Genomic DNA, 16,569 nt, shown 5'->3' with positions numbered 1-16,569 from the left:
TACTTCCGAGGCCTCCTTCAGCACTTGCAGTAGCTCGATGAGGCTTCTAGGCACACACTGCCCTGTTGGAAGCCATCTTCTTGCTGCTTCCACTTACAATCAACCCACTTCTTTGGGGTATTTGAACTGCTGAAAGAGTGAATACATGAAATGCCTTTTTCTTGCCTTGCCACATTGGACAAAACAGAATCACATCCTCCACATAAAATGATGTGGCAAGGAGGAATTACTGAAGTGAACCTAATATTTTCACAGAAGCATAATAGTGAGAATTATTAAATGCTGAAAGCAATATTTTCTAGACTATACAGTCACCTGGTGTTTCTTATTCTTTCCAGCCAGATGCGCATCATTCTTACATGGTGGAAATATCAGGAGGGATTCCCAGATAAACATTCAAGTATCTTGCATTCTTTATCCTGATGTTTAGATGGAAGGACATGTTTGTTCATTTCAGGCCATTAGAGAAAGAGAAGTGTTGAGACATCCTTTAATGAGTTACTTAACAGAACCAATTAACACAGCATGAATACTGAATTTCTATTTCAGCTAAATGAATTCAGAACTGGAGAGAATCCAAAAGGGTCAGGTGGGAGGTTTTCACACATGCATTGCAATTTCACCCCACAACACACATTATACATCTTGGCACCCCTGCATGGTTGTGGTTCCTGATAACTGGATGATCTTTTAGAACTGTGTTTCCAGCATTTGAGGAACAAAATAGCAATAGCATTTGGACTTCTATACCACCCCGATCTCCAGGCAGTTTACAAGGAAGGTAGCAACACCTCGAGGGGTTGTGGTTTTAAAAGATTTTAAAAGATTTCAAAAGATTAGGGACTTCCCATCTTTTGTTCTGAATAGGCTGGCACTCTCTGAGATAGAAATGATGGCTGGACTGATGGCTTCTATTTGAAGAGCAGGTGGCATCTGTAAACAGGACAGCTTTGCACAAATTCATCCTGTGTACCAATTGCATTTGTTCCTGTCTCAGCAAAACCTTTTCACAATCACAATCACTCATGTCTTGGTCCCCTCACATGTGGACTGCTGTAATATATACTCTTCATGGGGCTGTTTTTGAAGACCACTCAAAAGCTTCATTTGTTTCAGAAGGCAGTGAAGTGAGCTTGTGTAGACATGCCTTAATTAGACCCATATAACTCTGTTTCCTTGTGAACTGCATGGATTGTCAGATGCCTCTGGGTTCAGGCAGAACTGGCATGCTCCAGATCTCATACATTAAACCTTGTCATCCAATAGAACCCTAAAAGTCCTTTTCTCTCACTACATCCATCCATGGAAAAGCATCCCCAGATATTTGAATGTTCCCTTTCAAAAGGAATGGTTCCATTTCTTGAAATGAACTTTGAAGACCTGGTTTTTTTTCCAGCCTGGGATAAGTTGTTCCATTTTGAAGGTCTCTTATATTTGCTTTACCAGGTTAAGTATTTTTTCTTCTGATTTCTCTTTCTTCTGGTTTCCAATTTGTATGGCATTTAGAGTCATCAAGACATTGGACAGCTTTAGAAGCATACTAACCGATAAGCTGGCATTGCCTGGGTATTTATTTATAGAGGGAAAATGTCCGGATCAAATGTAATTTCTAATGTTGGAGTTTCCCCCTTACCAGAGGGAGCCCCCTTGTGGAGTTCTGTGAAACTGTTACCATGGTGACTCTACTGCATTGCACAGTAGAAGTCATTTTGTGGCTTTTCAGTAGAAGCCATTTAAAGTCACAACAGCCGTATAAAATGGCTTCTACTGAACAGCCACAAAATGACTTCTACTGTGGAGCACAGTAGAGTCGCCATGGTAACAGTTTCACAGTACTCCACAAGGAGTACTCTGGTAAGGGGGAAAATCCAACATTAGAAATTACATTTGATCCGGACATTTTCCCTCTATAAATAGTGTTGGATAAGGCACCCCTAAAATCCCACAGGGTGTGTGTTCTATTAAGATACTTAAAATAGAACACACACCCTGAAGGATTTTAGGGGTGCCCTACCCCAACACTATTTATTTCTAGAGAGTAAGTCATCTGTGTACCAAATTTGTTTGAAATTGCTCGAGGTGTTCCAGAATTATGCTGGAACACACACACACACACACACACACACACACACACACACACACACACAAACGAAGAAGAAGAAGAAGATATATACTATACAATTTATGCTCATTTCCACTTTTACATTCTATGTTCAGAAAGACTATACAATTCAGAATGTCATCAAAGTAGTGCTTTGCAATAAGCAGGCCTACCACCTGTGATCCAATTAACTGATATATCACAAACCATTAAAGTGAATTTCTGAATTGGCTCACTCCTCTCTAGAGTTTAGGATGATTCCCTACCAAAACAAAGGCACTACTAGATGTGAGGTAAAAAGTAATTTTTAACCATACACTTTGACTCTCCCTATGGATCTAAAGATGGTGAAGTGGTAATGAAAAAAAGAACAGGGAAGATAAGGGAGCAAAATAAAGCTGATAGATGAAATATATATCCCATAGGGCGTGCCGACATGGCTTTCTGGATGCAGAGGAAAGATTTCTGGGCCTGTGTGAGCAATTTGTATACAATTAGCCCTATTGAGGTAGAAACAAACCACAAGCTTTTTAATTTGTATTATTCATAGAAACTTGATTGTGAATTGGGATTATGGAAGCGAGCCAAATGAATTATGGACTTCTTTTTTGAAGTGAAATGGAGTGATGTATTGAAATTGGGTCTATTGTGATAAGAACAGGCATAGAATTATTGATGTCTGCCAGCAGATCACTTGAAATATGTTTTGACTAAATGGTTATTGAGCCATTTTTTTCCTGTAAAATGGATTGTTCACAATTGGGTCATTTATAAACACATATGTATTTTAAAGTGTTAAAAATATTTTGTTCTTAAGCACCTCTACAGAATAGAATAGAATTTTGCTCTAATAATGTAAAATCACAATCAGGGATCAGTTTAGACTAATGGCTAATATCTACCAATTCCTTTTCATTTCAGCAAATGGATCTTGTGAATGGTTATTGTTAAGTAAGTATGCTTAATACTTACTTAAGTTCAAATTCTTAAAAGTTCAAATTTTTAAAAGTTTTGTAATTCATTTCTAGCAAAATATACCCTGATGCTGTTCTCCTTAGATTCTGGAATATAAATTCTCTGAATTGCCACACAGTCATAAAACAGCAACTGCCCATTATTTCTAGAGGACAACTGGAATAAAGGTTGACTAATTAATCAGAAAGCAAAAGACGTTTCCTACAAATCAGGACACGTCTAAGTAGCTCAAGTAAATTTTTTTCCAAAGGTAGGCTTTTTTTCAGCTGCAGCACCTCAATTCATTACTTGATAATTTCAGTTGTGTCAGAAACAACAAGGCATTTCCTGTGTTGTTTATTTGTTTCTTATAACTCATCCACTTCTGACATCCTTTACCTATCTAACAAAATGAAATTCAATGGTGAGGAAAGTAAGGTTTTACATTTAGGCAAGGAAAACACCATAAGTACAGATACAGAATAAGTGGAACCTGGCTCAATAGCAGTAACTGTGAGAGGGATCTTGGAATCCTAGTGGACAACCACTTAAATACCATGTTTCCCCGAAAATAAGACAGAGTCTTATTTTCTTTTGACCCCCCAATAAGTGCTTAGCCTTATTTTTGGGGAGGTCTTATTATTTTTGAGGTGCAGGAGGTGGCGAGCATGGTTACCTCATAGCTGCTGCTGTGTTGCAATATTTATGGAGAGGGCTAATTTTTGGGGGAGGGCTTATTTTACCAACTGTACTCAAAAGCCTGATTGGGTTTATTATCCAGGGAGGTCTTATTTTCAGGGAAACAGTATGAGCCAGCAGTGTGTAGCAACAGCCAAAAAAAACCAATGCAACACTACATTGTATTAACAGATGGATGGAATCAAGATCATATAAGTATTGCTTCATAATGCCTTGCTAAGACCTCACTTAAAATGTTGCATCCAGTTTTGGTCACCACAATATAAAAAAAAGATGTTGAGACTCTAGAAGTGTGTCAACAAGAGCAGCAAGGATTATTAGGATATTGGAGGCTAAAGCATATAAAGAAAGTTTGTGGAAATTGGGTATGTCTAGTTTAATGAAAAGAAAGGCTAGGGGTGACATGATAGCAGTCTTCCAATATTTGAGGGACTGCCACAAAGAAGAGGGGATCAACCTATTCTTCAAAGCACCTGAAGGCAGAACACGAAACAATGGGTGGAAACTAATCGAGAGAACCAACCTAGAAATAAGTAGAAATTTCCTGACAGAACAATCAATCAGTGGAATTATTTCCCTTCAGAACCCAGATGCTCCATCACTGGAGGCTTTCAAGAAGAGATTGGACAACCATTTGTCTGAATAGTCCTCCTGACTGAGCAAAGGGTTGAACTAGGAAACTTCAAGGTTCCTTCCAACTCTGTTATTCTGTTGAGTAAAAGAATGAAATTAGAAGTGCAAGCCTGAAATATTGTCTTGGCTTAATTTTCATATCTCCAGCCAGCCCACCATACGTTTTTTGCTTGGTCAGAGGTTGTGAAAGAAAGTCAACCTCCCCTTGGAAATAGTAAGAAATGAACCAGCCTCGAAAGAAGGGGTTAGGTTCAGAAAAACAAAGTAGATAGCTTTGAGAAAAAAAAGATTTGATTCTGCTTAATATGGGTAAGAAATTGGGTAGGCTTTCAAGATTCTTTTAGTTTGTACAATAAAGAGTATTTCTGGAATCCTTGCCTTGTCTGTTTCTTGACCTATGTTTACCTTGAAACGTGCAAATCGGAAACATTCAAGAAGCTATAGTTTAAAACACGTGAAATTATTCACTGCTGCACAGCCAATCTTGCCAGAATTTAACAAACTAACCACGATGGTCTGGGTTTACACAAGGATCATCAAGAAGTGAAGAAAAACTCCTAACAGTGAGGATAATTAAGCAGTGGAACAGCTTGCCTTCAGAAGTTGTGGGTTCGCCATCACTGGAGGCTTTAAGAAAAGACTGGACAGCCACTTGTCTGAAATGGTAAATGGTGTCTGCTTTGAGCAGGGGGCTGGACTAAAGATCTCCAAGGTCCTTTCCAGTTTATTCCGTTCTATTCTATTCCTATTCCTATTCAATGATGTAATTCAGTTGCAGATTTGTACAATAGTTTGTGATCACGATAATCTACAAGTTATGCCCCAACAGAAAATATATATTTCAAATTTCCCTGTGAATCCTTTCAGATTCTAGATCTATTCTATCTATTCTATTCTATTCTATTCTATTCTACTCTACTCTACTCTACTCTACTCTACTCTACTCTACTCTACTCTACTCTATTCTTTCATATCCCAGGGCTGTGGCTAGAACTGAGAAGTAAGAAAATACATGCCAGAGTTGCATGACAGACCACATGAGTATTGTGCTAAGAATAGTACTAGACTCTGTCCTTAATGTCACTAGAAACTGACTTTAAAGGAGTGTTTTAAAGGTTACTGGAAAGCAAACTATTTGTACCCATTAAGGTCCATTGAGTACATTACCTTCTACCCTCATCAGCCATATTTTGCTCTTTTAAACTTAAACAGGAGCACTAAGTTGCCTCCAATAGTCTCATCACATCAACAACTGCTAAATTTCACTGCGTTCAATGCATATTAGGGTAATGTAGAGTTGATAATCAATAATCATAGCTTGCTAATTAATTCTGTGCATACCTTCATGGAATGAGCTCACTATATTTATTACTTTTAGTAAATAAATATGCATGACTTCTGCTGCAGATTTGGCAAAGTGATTGGCTGAACACACAAGGGCTTGATCTTGCAGAATGCAGGTCCTATTAAAATGCAAACTCCAAACATATGCACAGGTGAGAGAGGGGGGGTAGAGAGGGATGTGTAATGACCTGGGGCAAGGCACAGAAGCAACACAGCTGATAGTTCAAACTGCCCCCTTATTGATCCAACTTTCCTACAAACGCTCCCATATTTATGGCAAAACCCAGAACAAAGTGTTCTCTCTCTCTCTCTCTCTCTCTCTCTCTCTCTCTCTCTCTCTCTCTCTCCTCTCTCTCTCTCTCTCCCTCCCCTCCCTCCCTCCCTCCCTCCCTCCCTCCCTCCCTCCCTCTCACACACACACATCTCCAGCAGCATCTGGTTACAAATAGTCCATCAAAATGCTGTTAGCACAATGGTTGCAAGCAGGAAATCCAGTGAGTCCAGGAAGCAAAGGAACAAGGCCATGAGTCAAGGAAGCAAGGAATAAAGCAAGAAGTCCAGGAAACTCCAAACATTGGCAATGGCACACAAAACTCCATGAATTTAGTGTTTGTTCCCGACAACATCCCTCCCACAGTCTCAGTCCCCAGATGTGCCTTGTGAAGAGGGGCAGGGCGCTATCCTCCTGAGTATCAGGTTGGCTTTTGCTGTTCCTGTCTCCACTCTCTGTGCTGAGGGATTGAGAGTGAGAGGTCCCTGCTTATCATTTGGGTTCTGTTGCTCTTCATCTCCACTTCCTGCCCTCTCTCAGTCATCCTGCCCCCATTCTTCCCTGCTGACAAACCACCCCAAACATGAGATGCCCGAGGCTGCCCTGTCCTGCTTCTCCCCCTTATTCCTCCAAAGCAAACAAAGCCACTCCTTCAGTCTCCATCAGCCACAGCTCTGGCTCATCCTCCCCCACGAATTCAGGCTCCAATGGGGGCATTGCAGGGGATAAAAAGAGGAGGGGAGATAGAGGGAGAGAGTTTATGTAGGTGAAACCTATGGTGCTTATTGGTCAAAATATTTTAATGCTATCAATGTTCAGATGCTATCTAAGACAAAGGGACTATAATAAAAAAAACACAAGAGGTTAGGAATGTAGTGTCCCCTTGAGGAAAAATCCAAAATAACATTTTTGGAAAAGGCCAATACCACAATTCACTTAAAAAAAATAGCCCAAAGCTTTCAATATCTTATTGTTCTTGCCTGAAATACCATCAGATCTCAGGGGTAAGATTTAGCCATTTCAGAAAATATAAGCAATTTCATTTTTAAATTATTTTTATTTTTCCCTCGTGGAAGATTATACAGTGAGGCCTGGGGTCTGAAAAGAAATTGATGATCCCTGAAGATATCAGTGGAATGAAACACACAAACACACACACACACACACGCACACACACACACACACAGAGAGAGAGCGTGGGGGGGGGGGAGAATCTAAGAGATTCTTGCTGTCCATGAGGTAGGTGTACTAGCTCAGATTCATATTTGAAAATCCTCAAAAATGTTGTCTTTGTCTTGATGATGCTATTGGGTGCCCTTTCCTTTCCTGCTATTAGTAGATCAGTAGTAATTTTTTTAGCAACCATGTCAGATTCTCTGCATTGACTTAATTGTCTACATATTCTCCCCAAAGAAGTTGCAAGACATTGGCAGTCCTGCCTCTGGTGAAAACAAAATCTGATTCACATGTTCTCCTTTTTATTACTACTAGAGGTAATAAAAATGCATAGAGTAAAACGAACAGATATAATTTCTTCTGATTTCAGTAAATGACTTTTTATCTTATTATTTTTTTTCATGTTAATCCATCATCCTTTTTGGGGCAGTGGTCAAAAGGATGGGTTTATTGGCTGGAAATCTGGCAGCCCAGGTTCGACACCCAAGTGCCATGGATGGGGTGAGCTCTTGTCCTTGTCCCAGCTGCTGCCAACCTAGAAGTTCAAAAGCATGCAAATGCAATAGATAAAGAGGTACCACTTCTATGGAAAGGATTAGGGTTAGGATGCCCCCTTGATGACTAGCAGTCTACTATCTGCAGGGATTCCTTTTACCATCTTTTAGGGGTGGAGATCGAATGAACTGCTGTAGGGCAAACTATTGTTTTCCTCCCTATTTTACTAGTTCAATGAGGCAACAACGATAGCAACCCCTGAAGTATTTTCTACAGATTAGTATCGGTGTGGTGGCAGAGTCCTTACGAAAAGAAAAGGAAGAATAGACAGCATGTCATCAGAGTGTCTGAGATGGTTGTGTTGGGCAGCAATATGGTATCAAGTCTAAAGCACCTTTCAGTTTTTCTTTTAAGCTTTTATTTCTTTCTTTTTTTTATTCTGCCATGTCGAAATGAATAGTGTTCCGTCTAATTTTCCTTCCCCAGACAATAGTGATATTATAACTTGAGAGTACAATCAACAGTTTAATAGCTTTTTGCCTCTTTCCCAAGTGAGCAGCAAAGCTGGATGTCTGATCTTGACCTTGGTCAAGAGAATTGTAGACGTAACTGAGAGCAAAGACAGCCTATTCACATAGCACAGAACATTCTTCATGGAATTATTTCTGAATAGGCTGCTGGCTGAAGAAATAAAGTTTTTTTAAAAAAAAAATTCATTCATTCATTCATTCATTTTAAAGATTGGCATGCTATCAACTCCCATTAGCCAGTGTACAATGATTCCTATTCAACAACAATTATTAAAATTCCACTTCAGAAACATCTTTTTAAAATTTCTACTAGGCTGAGTAAAAAAAAAGAAAGAAATAAGATCAGTTTTAGTCCTCATGCCTAATTGTTCCATCATCTAAGGAAAAGATAAATTAGCTGTTAGGTGTATCCATGGGAGGGCATGTACCGGGTTGCTACCGGTTCGCACCGGTTTGGGCAAACCGGTAGTGGAAATTGTGAATGGGTCACCTTACTGGTAGGAAAAGCAGACTGCCCATGTCCCCGAACCAGTTCCCAGTCACCACTGCCATTGCCGGCTTGATTTTTACTATTTTTTTCATGTTCTGCACATGCGCACAACAATTTATAGTCAAGTGCACACATGTACGCAATGTGCATCTGGCACGTTTAAAGTGAACCAGCAGCCACATTGGCAACAACCCACCCCAGGCACAATGTGTCCTGTTGAAGATCTAAATGTGCAGGGTAAAGTGAATGGTTAGACACAACTCTGCAAGTAATGTGCATTCAACTTATATAAAGTTTTATACTCTATATTGAACACCTTGCATGTTTTCAGCAATTCACCAGCAAATAGTTGATAAGGACACCATGGAAATTTCTAAAAGACCCATTGATCATTATGCTGCATACCTACCCTATTTGAAGTTTATAAACTATATTCAAGGTCCATTCCACAAAAGGTACTTTGTATTAACCAATTCTTGAGGTCAGCATTTACAATATATCTTTCTTTTTCCCAGGAATGACTGCTGCTGTTTTTTTAGATGAAACACATAAAAATATTTCATAGCACTGATATATCCAGTACAGGGGTGGGTTCCTGCCAGTTCTAACCTCTTCTATAGAAGAAGTTCCACAAATCTACAGTGCCGTTTAGAACCGGTTCCAGCCCCCTCTCCCCGCCCATCCACCCATCATCAAGACGAAGAGCGAGAGGAGGAATTCTGGGAGTTGAAGTCCACAAGTCTTAAAGCTTTCAAGTTTGAACACCCCTGGAGGTTTTTTTCCTAAAGAGTTAGGGGTACAAGGGTCTTGTAACTTGACAGCTTTAAGACTTGCATGCTTCAAATGCCAGAGTTTCTGAGCCAACATTTTGGTTGCTAAGCAAGAGCGTTGTTAAGTGAGTTTCACCACATTTTACAAGTTGGTCACACCCACCCAGTCACATGACTGGCAAGCCACTCCCACTCAGTCACATGGCAGCAAGCCATTCCCACAAAGCAGGCCACAGAAGAGAACGTACAGAAGAGGTTCTAAAAACTTTTGAAACCCACCACTGATCCAGTATCAATGCAAGGTTCATAATATCTCCCTCTCCTTCTCTACAAGTTGTGAACATTGTCCTTAAGGGGAAATATAATCTGATTCATATAAGAGGCATCTTTCAAACTTGTAAAGTCCTCTCCCAGAATTAATAAGAACCCCATGTTCTCCAGATTTTAAATTCAATTGTTCCCTGCATCTAGTATGCATGTATACTCTTACAAAACATGTACCCAACTGTCATAAGACAATTCCCAAATGGCCAATAATATTCATGGACATATAACTCATAGAGCCATAGCACTGTGGAGTTGAAATGTACTATAAGAAACATCTAATCATTGTATGAGATAACAAATTAAACCATACTCAACATATGGGTGTCTAGACTATTTTTTTAAAATCTCCAGACATGGAGAACCCAGACACATCATTAGCACCAGTGTTCCATTGCTATACAGAACATATTATCGGGATGTTTGTTTTATTTAAATGGATCCTGGGTAGCTGCAACTCATGCCAATTATTTCTTGATCCTAGTTACTATGGTGGTGGAAACTAGTTCCTGACTCTCCTCCCTGTGGCATTCTGAAAACTTTTGTCAAGCATCCCCTTAGACTTTCCAGATTTAACATAAATCACCAAGTTGCTTTGTATTGTCCTCAGGAAATATCTTCAAGTCCTGTGTTATCTTTCTTCCTCTTCTCTGAACCTGTTATAATCAGTCAATAACCTTCCAAATATATCCTGGAAATCTCTTTCCTTTAAGAGTTGCTTGAGCTGCATTGCTATAGTCTTCTCCACTGGTCATCCAGATATGGAATATTGGACAGCAGTTTCTCAAATCAGTTACATCCAAAGATGGCTTTTTAAAGAAGGTGTAAACATTGCCTTTTTCTAAGGTGCCAGGGAATCTCTACCTGCTATGAGGAAATTGTAAAGGTTTTCCCTTGCACATATGTGCTAGTCATTCCTGACTCTAGGAGGTAATGCTCATCTCCATTTCAAAGCCAAAGAACCAGCACTGTCCAAAGACGTCTTCATGGTCCATGTAGCCGGCATGACTAAATGTTGAAGGCACACAAAATGCTGTTATCTTCCCACCAAAAGTGGTTCCTATTTTTCTACTTGCATTTTTACATGCTTTCTAACTGCTAGGTTGGCAGAAGCTGGGACAAATAATGGGAGCTCACTCCATTATGCAGCGCTAGGGATTTGAATCACCAAACTGCTGACCTTTCTGATTGACAAGCTCAGCGTCTTAGCCACTGAGCCACCGTGTCCCTTCTACCTGCTACTTGTAAACCAAGTCAAAAATTAATTTATCAGAGAAGTAATGGGATGAACCGATAAAGAAGATTATCCACTATCCTAAGAATTGAACAATAAATTGATTGAGATAAATGTTATAAGTAAGTATGTGGGGATATGAATACCAAGAACAGGACAAAGAGATTATTATCATAATCATTATCATGGTGGGAAAAGGGAAATCTTTCATGCTAGGCATTGTTTATCACAGAACAATACTATTGAAGCCAGTCCTTCAAACATTATGCTGTTTTTGGATTGTAATTCTGATTAAGGAAATCAGAAAAGGGAAAACTGAACTAAAACATAGTTCAGAACCACCATAGAAACTAAGACCAGAAATAATGGATATAAGTTTCAGCTAAGTATGGTTCATTTAAGTAAAAAACCTCCTGATAGTATGATCTCTCTATGTTATACTGTACATAGTCTTTGATTTGTCCCATATATGTGTGTGTGTGTGTGTGTGTGTGTGCGTGCGCGCGCACACGTGCATATGCGTGTGTGTATGCTGGTCTTGTTGTATTCGGGTCTTTTCCCATGTAAGATGAGATTGTCTTGGCAACGTTTTGGCGAGGTCTTGCAGAAACTATGACAAACCAGAAGACTAACAGGGTTGAAGAGTCTTTCCTCTGAAGAAAGGGATGATTTGCTTTAGAAAAGTGTACAACTAAAGCAGCTCATGATAGAAGTCTATAAAACATGGTGTACATAAAGCAGTAGAGAGAAATTTATTTTTCATTGTATCAGAGTGCAAGGTCATGAAATAGAACGGTTTGGCAGTAGATTCAGAGAATATAAAAGGTAGTGCTTCATGTAGTACCCAGGAAAGACAAATTGGGCTGTATTTAGTTCATGTCAATGAATAAATCAATTTTATTCTGGTTTTGTATTAATCTGTTCTATATGTACCGTGTTCCCTGAAATAAGACTGGATCTTTTATTGATTTTTGCTCCAAAAGATGCATTAGGGCTTTTTTTTTTCTTGTCATGTCTTATTTACAAAAGTGATATGCCGCTGATAGTATTAAATGCATCCCTCTGGCTGACAATCTTAACTGGGGCTTATTTTGGGGGGATAGGGTTTATATTACAAGCATCCCTGAAAAATCAGGCTAGGACTTATTTTCCAGTTAGGTTTGTTGGGGAAAATAGGATATATGTACAGTATGTGTGTTTGTGTGTTTGTGTGTTTGTGTGTGTGTGTGTGTGTAGTATGTATGTATGTATGTATGTATGTATGTACTTCATTCTCGTAGATTTTCACGGGTACAGGTATGCAGGGTTTTGGTGTATTCGGGTCTTTTCCCGTGTGAAGATTGAGAGTATCTTGGTGACGTTTCGATGAAGTCCACTCGTCATCTTCAGGCGGTGTCTTCGGCCTCGTGCCTGTGCAAGCAAAGCATGATCGGAGCTGCCATCCCTCTATAAATATGGTGGGGGTGTGTGGAGTGCTGGCTCTGTTGCTGCAAGCAGATTGGTGGCTGTGTTGTAACCTCTTGATTAGTAGATGAAGTTGATGTTTGCAGAATTAGTCAGTTGTTTTGTAACCTCCTGTGTGGCTGATGTACTGGCTGTGTGGCCTATTGTTCTTTTGTGTTGTAATGCCCTGGGTAATGGGCTGTGTGATGACCTCCTGAGCTCTATTGTAGTGATATCCTGAATCCTGTGCTGCAACCTCCTGGGGGTTGGCTGTATTGTAACATCCTGAGCCTTGTGTGTTGTAAGCTCCTAAGTTTTGTGATGTAATGTCCTGAGCAGATGGTTGAGGTGTAACTTCCTGGGCTTTGGTTTGGCTCCGAGTTTATGGTCTGGCCATGTGTTCATACATACATACATACACATACACATACACACGCATACATGCATACATGTGTGTGTGATGTAGATGTAGAAAAAATATTTCTGTCGTGTATTGTTTCTTTTGTTTTAGTTTTTTTTAAGGTGAAGTTTACATAAGGAAAATTCCAGTAAGTGCAGCAATATATGAATAAATGGGTTCTGATCATCACTGAATTTGAAAAGTGCAAAGTAATCTCTCTCCTCTACCCTCCACACACATCATAGATATATAGTTCCTAATACATACAAACCTTTACTGCTAAGACCTGCCCTTGAACCAATGAAACATCTCAGTCCTAAGGCAGCTAGCATTAGATATTTCTGTCACTGCCAACTCTCAAAACTAGCATCAGGCTGGAACAGATTCTTGCTCCTAAGTATCAAAACACCTTTGATATGCTCCTTCATCCCAGATTGTTGTAAAATAGGGAGGAAAAAAAAACCCCGATGATAGTTTTGCATTACAAAGTAAGGAACTAGAAGAATGGCTCCAAAGCAAAAGCTTGTCGTTAACCAGCATTCAAGGACATCTGGGGAAACAGGCGGACAAAGAAGAAAATCGGGGAATAAAAAGCACAGTGCTTTTCATCAAGAGAGGTAGAAAATGTTAAGACAGGGAGACCTTGGAAGATTCAAAAAGGAGGGTTGGAAAAGTTAAGTGGGTTGATTCTATGGGAGAGAAAGTATAGGATGAAAGATTAAGGATTAAGAGCTGTGGTGGCATAGTGGTTAGAATGCAGTACTACAGGCTACTTCTGCTGACTTCTGATTGCCAGTAGTTTGACAGATTGAATCTCACCAGGCTCAAGGTTGACTCAGCCTTCCATCCTTCCAAGGTGGGTAAAATGGACCCAGATTGTTGGGGGCAAAATGCTGACTTTGAAAACTGCTTAGAGAGGGCTGTAAAAAGTACTGGGAAGTGGTATATAAGTCTAAGTGCTATCGCTATTAATAAAGTGGTGAAAGGAAAAGGTAGCAGTTTTTCATGAGCTAAAAGGAAATGCAAAATGGCTATGAAGTGACAAGGATTTACTGAGAAGATGGGAAAGGAAAGCAAGGGAATCATTCTCATCTTTCCAGTAACAGTGCATGGCCTCCAGGCAACATACGTTTCCTTAGTATCTCAGAAAGAGCTTGATGGCTGCACAAAGGACTAGGGATGGCACAATACAGTAGCAGTATTCCAATATCTAAGGGATCCCCACAAAAAAGATGGAGTCAACCTATTCTCCAAAGAACCTGAGGGCAGGACAAGAAGCAATGGATGGAAATTAATCAAGGAGACAAGGAATATACAACTAAGGAGAAATTTCCTGACAATTAGAACAGTTAATTAGTGGAACGACTTGCCTCCAGAAGTTGTAGGTGCTCCAATACTGGAGGTTTTAAGAAGAGATTGCACAACCATTTGTCTGAAATAGTATAAGATTTCCTGCCTGAGCAGGGGGTTGGATTAGAAGATCTCAAAGGTCCCTTCTAACTCTGTTGTTCTGTTAGGCAAGAGGAACCTTCCCCATGAAAAGTTTTGGGAGTAAGACCAAGACAGAAATATTCATTGCCCTATTTTTTTCTACTTAATTCTGACATCGTTTGGGATTCAACCAGAAGAAAGCAAATTATTTAACTTCCTTTCAGACCTGGAGATTATAAAACAAAGGCTATAAGCAGGTTGTATTCTATAACCTAAAAGTAGACAGCTCTAACAGAAGTGGATGTAAGAATCAAAGGTGAGTGGAACATAACCATCCAGTATTGTTTCTTCAGTACTGTCAATACAAAACATTTTATGGCTGATGAAAGTCCACTTCACAAGTTTATCTTTAATCCATGCAGAAAATCTGCACATTTCTTTCCCTGTCCAGTGAAGAAGCTCATAACCTGATGGAAAAAAATATTGGGGCATCAGACAGAAGACAAGCATGAAAATGATAGAAAAAGATTGGAATATTACATTGCTGTCTTTCGAGACAGAAGGAAGATAAATTTTGGTGTCTCCACTGTTGGAAGAAATGTCCTTCTGGGTTCAGTTCCAAGTGGGGGGAAAAGACACTGGGAACATGGAGGCTGTTTGGAGAGATGGTTTTAACAGTGGATAGGACCAGATGGCTTGAGGTCCTGGGCAAAAATGGGATTATATGCCTTGAAGATCTTGGGTGAAGAAGAAGAAGAAAAAGGGAAGCGATGCTGAGAATGCCCTGGTTTTATGCCCTCTCTGGGCCCCACCTTAAAGTTTCAAGTTCTGGTGTAAGAAAAAAAAAGACTCCCAGGGAGCGGAGGTCTTAGTTAACTTTACAGGCTGTCTTTTGAGTTCAAGTTTGGTTGATCCTTGCTGGGTGGTGATGTAATGAAAAAGCTTTGGGATCTTTGTATGTAGAATAGACTGGCTAAGGCAGTGGTTCCCAAAGTGGGTTGTACCACCCCCTTAGGTGGGCAGCAGGGGCACTAAGAGGCAAGGGGTGGCAGCGGGGCGCTAAGAGGCAAGGAGGTGGCAGGAGTGGAGGTGGCCCCCTTGCAGGGCGGAATTCTGCCTGGGGTTCTGTTGGCCGTCAGTCAGCTGAGCACTTCTGGCCTGGTTCCCTCACTTATCTCAACCACACAGCCCAGCAGATCTCTGCCCAGTGAGTCTTCCTTTGCTTCTATTCTAGCTGCCTCCCCCATGCCCCAGCCAAGGTATCTATTCTTTTCCCAAGCTATTTCCCTCCGTCTGGGCTCTCCCTTGCAAAGCTGAGCCTAGCATTCAGTTTAAAATCCAGGGGAGGGGAGTGGGGCAACAAGTTATTTTTGCCAAGTTATTTCTTTTTTCACAAGGAGAGGAGGAGAGAGAGGGGGAGAGAAAGAGAAAGAGAGAAGAAGGGAGGAAGTCAGAGTGAGAGAGAGAAAGGAAGAAAAGGAGGAAGGGAGAGGGAAAGAGGAAAGGTGAGAGAGAGGAGGAGAAAGAAAGTGAGAGGAGAAAGATGGAGAGAAGAGAGTAAGAAAGGAGAGTGGGAAGGAGGTAGGGAGAGAAAGGGGGAAAGAGGGAGGAAACAAAAAGAGGAAGAGGGGAAAGGAGAAAGAGGGAGAGAGAAGGTGAAGAGAGGGAGGAAGAGAGGTGAGAGAGAGACAACTGAGCTTTACTTATGAAAGGTGTTAATTATGTCAATGGAAGAGAAAGGAAACTGCATTAGTGACTATATGTCAATGCATTGATTTGTATTAAAAATGTTTAGCTTAAAGAAGTTATAAGGAATCACAAATATGTAAGTTAAAATTGTGGAAAATGTAATGTACGTGTGGATGACCCTTAGCATGAGTTATATTGGGAAAAATAAAAAAATATATAATAATAATTAAAAAAAGAAAATGATTCCCCAAAGAGGTAAAGATATGTCTGAGTGATATCAGGATCTTCTTTTGATGGAAATTCCAGATTGGGTGATAAATCCATTTTCAGATACTGAGGAAGATGGGATAGTGGAGGAACAACTCACAGAGCTGCAAATGACATTGAGCTGAAGCCCAAGTTTAAGAAATCGTACCAAGAGTTTTGGTTACAGAAAGAAATTTCTGATCACTATCCTGCACTATGGACAGTGGTTAAGAAGCTCCTTGTTGCATTGCAACATCATATTTGGTGGAACATGGCTTCAGTGTGGTCATCCAACTTCTCTCCAAGCAAAGAAATCGACTCCAGATTACTGAACATGAT

Source organism: Thamnophis elegans, chromosome 11, assembly GCF_009769535.1.
Source record: "Thamnophis elegans isolate rThaEle1 chromosome 11, rThaEle1.pri, whole genome shotgun sequence".
Classification (NCBI taxonomy): Eukaryota; Metazoa; Chordata; class Lepidosauria; order Squamata; family Colubridae; genus Thamnophis; species Thamnophis elegans.
This window is presented reverse-complemented; position numbering follows the sequence as displayed.